Below are 6,000 nucleotides of genomic sequence, written 5' to 3'. Positions count from 1 at the left end.
TCGCCGATGCCAGATAATTCTATTGGATTTATTAAATTTGTCTGAAGACAAAGCTCCTGAATTTTGACGGACATGTAATTATGTATAAATGCTACTTATATGCATATTAATAAATATATTTTATGTATGTCCATATGGCGCTCGAACGAACCGTACATGTCTTCATATTCGAACAAGTATTAATAAGTAAGTGGCTTCTGTATTGTTACAAAAAGTTTCCTTGAAAATTTTCCTCGTCTGTAACATTTATGTGCGTGCGATGATAATGAAAAACGCAATTAAGCATGTTGTTTGGATTGCCCTTAACATTTTACATTTAGCCTCAACACGTTACCAGCAGTCTTGAGAGAAATGCGTTCGATTTTCATGGGTAAAATAGTTTGGTCTGCAATTGCTACTACTTGAATTACTACAAAATTAATTATGACACGTGATGTACATAATTCTAAATAAACATTGCAAAGATACAGATTTTTATTAGTTGCTCATTTTCCTTCCTCAATATCAGCAGTTTTTTATTTAGTCTAAAAACCAATTCGAAGAAATAAAGCAGTAAATTCTGATAATAGACTTCATGAGCACCAATATGTAAGCAAAGAAGTTTAGTTTATACACACTGCTTGCAACGGTTAACCAATGCACTTTTCCAATCATCAACAAATATCAAATGGCAGAATCTTACCAACTTCGCCACGAACAATACAATACAATTAACTCGCTTCCTACTTTCTACTCCTAAATAGAAGACTGATAATTTATACATATGTACATGCACCAATGTACATACAACCCTTTGCCATGGTGGGGTTTGGTTTGTTATTGACATGATTCTTTATACCTGCATTATTTACTCACGCCATGCAGTTTTGTGATGCCCAAATGCAGTATGTATGTAATAAATCAATGAAAATTTTCCAACCTTTACAGTAATTTGGGCAAACATTGACCTGCACCTCAGAGAGGTTTACTTTTAAGTTTACCAACATCAAAATAGGCAAATGAATTAAATACAATTAAATCAATCAATAAAATAGGTAAATGAATTGAATAAGTGAGTTAACTTAAATCATTTCTTGTGTACAGGATGTCATACAAAAGTTCATGAAATATCCCCAAATGAAAGTAATCTCGAATTTTCTAATTCATATCGAAACCTGTCAAAAGAAATGAAATGTGAAACTTTGATTTCAGACGTGATTAAAAACAGTCTGACGGTTCCTAACAATAAATTGGTTTATATAGTGCATGCAGTTAACGGTGTTGATTTTGCCATGCATAAGTCTTCCCACTTGAGTTTGCGTGTATCCATAAACGGAGGGTTTGATGATGTCAATTTATTTTTATACCGGTCATATTGATCTGCAAAATTTGCAAATATTTTCTGTCCTATAAATTTAATCTTAGGTCCGGATGGATCTCGTTATTCTCGTTTCGAGTAGAGTTATATTTATAGGGATCTCAACCCGAAAAATTATTTAGCAAATATTATTTGCCAAATAAACAGATTTTTTGCAGGTTAAATCATAGATCATACATTTATTTAGTTTACTTATCATCATCAATTAAGCAAACAAATTTAATAAATACCATTTTTATACATATAAACTGGTTTTAAAAACATACATTTTCTTAGTATTTAATTTGTCCCATTTAAAAATACTTGTTTATGTGCGAAATTCACAACAAATTTAAACAGCAGGTCAACTATTTAATTTAAATGCATACTTGTTGTGCCCATAAAACCCCATTGCATTTGAATCGAAAAGTTGGACCTAATTCCATTGTGATTCGAGCGAATCACGTACGTATTTTGATTCAAAACATTACGCAGAATAAGCTCCCATGTTAAAAGTATAGGTGGACGAAATTGTCTTCCTACTTGTGCATGCATGCTTTGGGACCAAGTATCTGTAACTTCTGGCACCCGTTGATATTTCTCAATTTGGATCATGTTTACAGTTCATGATCACTTGGTTGGTTTATTCAAAGCCGGCAATAAACAAGTAATAAGCCAACCAACGCTAATTTGTAAATCTTTCCTTGTTGATCAGTGATAATGCAAAGCTAAGCTAGACAAGACGGCAAGAGCAGCACAAGATGGCTATGGAATGGGCATACATATGTAGATATTTGTGCACCTTTTAGGTTTTAAGTACATTGCCAGCATGGCCAAAACTTATTTGCAAAAATAAATCATACATTTAACCCGCAGGCAAATATTATTGCTCTGAATTTCAAGTCATTCATCCTCTTGGCTTAAGATAAGCACAGCCAAATCCTCCCTCGCCACAACCAAAGCGATACCATGCACCACAAAGTTATTTCCAATATCGACTCCATCTCAAAAGCCAAAGTCCACATTTAATTGCTTCTCTCTTCTCTTTCTCCCTCTCCTCACGAATAGTTTCTGATGCGAGAGTATTAAATATTTTGGCATCCTGCTGTCGGGTCTTCTTCCGTCGCACGGCGTCTGTATCATCGTCGTATCATTTTCATACATTACTTTTGAATGTTTCTCCTTCGTTCGTTCATCTTGACGATTGTCTCCCTCCTCCAAAATTCCAACTCTGCTGCTTTGTTCGGTTATTTGCATGCATCGACTTGATGGGAAAGTATCCCGTGTGCAATTTACACAATCATGTGCAAATAATATAGTTATTAGCGAGTAGAGAGAATTCTCAAAGTCCACTTTGCATGCAATCATTTAATATTTCACGTTTTTTTCTGGTATTGAATACACAACCCATCAACGTCATACCACATCAGTCAGGACACGATAAGGGGCAGGATGAGGGTTCAGAGGCTGTGATAAGCCACTTGGTTAGCTAAAAGAAATGAGCATAACACGGTTATGCAAAGTAGTAATTAAATGTGGGTACCACTTGGTGAAATACGTGACAACTTTTTATGTCACACACTCGATAGGTTTAATCTTAAGCTGAAACTTTGTAGTTTGCAAAGCGAGCTAAACATTTGACTTTGACAAAGGATATGCGAATGATTTTGCTACACACGTCTCTTAAGAGGACGACACTAATTCTTACGAGGCATGAGCATTGGCCAGTACTGTGTACAATGCGGAGGCAATTTTAAAGGCGTGCATAAGTCACAGCGTCGTCAATGATAACAGGTTTAGCAACTTACTAATTATTTTATTGCTTTGACGTTGCACCCCACACCACCATCACTCCTTGGCATTTCTACTCGCGAAAATGTCTGGACGAGGAGCAGATCATGGCATAAGTAATACAAATATTATTATTGCCCATCATTCATCAGCCACTTAGAATAATCAGACATACTCACTACTCCGTCGGACTTACTCTGTCAAAGTTTATGCACAGCGTGGATTGAATACAAGCCAGCAAGATTACTTCGCATTCTAAGATTCTGACTATTTTCTTCCTACATATTTATCTCTCTCTGATGAACGTTCATGACCGTCTACTTCAACCAGCACGATATTTTTTACCCAGTTAAATACTCATAGATCGTCACCGTCTAGTCGAGTAAAATGCGACATTATTTTTCGAACCGCACCATCATTTGTATGTACGCAGGGAGGGACGCTCTGGGTCTTCCGCTGACGAGAATTCTGCGCGTTGATCCCAGGAAAAGAGTATGAGATGGAGTTTGATGTGGCAGATGACTTGCTGGAAGTATGGACAATCGCACACATGGATGTGTGTAGCAGCAGTTGTGTGAATATGTGGTGTGTACCCTGGCATAAAAACATCCTCATTAACTTTACTTAACGTTGACGTAAGCTAACCTTCAACTTTTATCCTTGCAAGTTCAACGCGAATTGTGCGAATAATATTATTCTCCATGTTATCTGGAGTTGACGGTGGTGGTGGTGGCTCTACTAGACCTACATAATTGTAACATAGTTTTTTCTCTCCAAGTAGGAATCGTGAGTAGGTATGTAGTTCACAAGCACATATTTAATCCTCAGAAATAAGTATGTGGTACGCATCAATAGGTCGCTCTATATTTTCTATGTATTAGCATTTGTGCCAATTTTGCAGTTTAGGTGTTTTTATTCATTTGCCATTTATTGGCGCAGCAGACGTAGTATAAATGTTTATGCAACGTGTCGCTTGACGTGACTTGTGCAAGAGGAGTTGTCACTACACGTACATATGTAAATATTGCTGAAAATTGCACGGACATAAGACTACTGTTGCGTATGCAAAAAAGGTACAGAACTCGGCTATGCTTCCTACTCCTGCTCCTCACATGGTATGAATTTTGGACTGATAATAATGTCCCAATACGGTTCATGATTGACCTTATTCCTTTGATGCTAAATTGGAGAGTAAGTCCTGAGTAAGCATTTTGTGAAACAGCATTTTGTGCTCCACATAAAACTAATACATTGTAATAACAGTGCATATTCATAAAATAAATAAGTTTAATCCCAGCAGCAGCAGCAGCAGCATATTCCTCACTCGGCAAGACTGGTCGTGGCTTATCTAAATTGTTGTACTCAATTTAGACGGTGGAAATGAATGGATCATCATAAATCTGCTTACGCTCTTTATCATATCGATAACCTTGGCTGTGATTCTCGGCGATACAGGAGATGGGTGGACTCCATACGAGAAGTGTACTCTTGGTGTATTCCTATTCATTTCTGGAGTGGATAAAAAAAATCTCACGACTCAGTGTGTAGTGGTGCAACAATCTTTGGAAAATTACTACTGAAATTAATTTCGGTCTCTTGATAAGCAGAAGGCGACGGATGAGATGTGATGACATAATTATCTCGAGCATGGAAATTTTGAACCAAGCAATATTGAGAATGTTGGCCTATTCATACAACAACACGTATATATGTGCATGCATTTCTCACAAATGCAATAATCATGTAAATGTGCCGCACATGTTTGAGATCATTTTCGGTCCAAAACAAATTTTGATGATAAGCCCATGCAGTGAAGCAACAAGTGAGGGAACGAACCCCGTGAAGGGAGTGATTACAGAATGATTAAAAATAAGTCCAGGCTCAAAAGTGAGACAAAAAATCTGGGTTAACTGATCATCATTCCGTTTCTCCAGAAAAGACAGACGCAGTTTTGTTTCGAGGAGCAAAGAGGACTCCCTCAAAACTTGTGGTTCTCACAATTTGATCTCACTCGTAACAATGTCACCCAGGGTTTAAGTTTTTTATGAATGTGCGTTACTGCTCCTTTAGTAGCTGCATACGTACATATGTACGTGGAGAAATTCCGCTGACTAAATAGCATGAATGCGGTTGGCAGTGGTGGCTGTGTGAGACCATAATGAATGATAAGGAGCTGAAGGAAACGGTTGCACAGCTTGTCGCAGCTTGTCGTAGAAACCCTGGGATAAAACGAAGGGACGGATGAAAGCGATACTGAAACTGATCCGAGAACGATACCCACCACAAATCCCAGCCACTTGAGTTTCTGAACACTCAACGACGACGATGAGAACGACTCTTGAGCTTGACTAAAAGAGATTTTGGGGTGGTTGGTGGGGATTGAAAGACTGATCTTTAAAAACGGGTCATTTCGTGCTCCACGTTCGATACTGTATCAAAACCTCAGCTTCCTGTTCTTCAATATCGCTCCATCTTTTTGCAGCCCTTATTCATGTGGTTCAATGCTATCTATGAATGTCTCGTATTTTTTATATAACGGGTGCATGTTCACAACACGTGTATTAAGAATCAGTATGCCGAGGATAGAATTGGAAGGAATTATCTATTGGGAAGGGACAATTGGATCAGGCGCATCATGAAATTGTATGAAATTGCTTTTAAATCTGGGTGATCCTGAGGTCAACTGGAACTTGTGGGAACGATGGAAGTGATGGAAGGGAAGAGCAATAAATAAATGAAGCTTGATTGATACGATGAAGGAGCAATGGAATTATGAGAGCCCTTGATTGGAGAACTGGAGAGAGCCCTTTACCAATCTCATACTCTTTTGAAATCAATGAAGAATGGTGATGATGATGGATGGGTGAAGATGC

Source organism: Folsomia candida, unplaced genomic scaffold, assembly GCF_002217175.1.
Source record: "Folsomia candida strain VU population unplaced genomic scaffold, ASM221717v1 Fcan01_Sc001, whole genome shotgun sequence".
Lineage (NCBI taxonomy): Eukaryota > Metazoa > Arthropoda > Collembola > Entomobryomorpha > Isotomidae > Folsomia > Folsomia candida.
The sequence above is the reverse complement of the archived record's forward strand: the minus strand, read 5'-3'. Positions refer to the sequence as shown.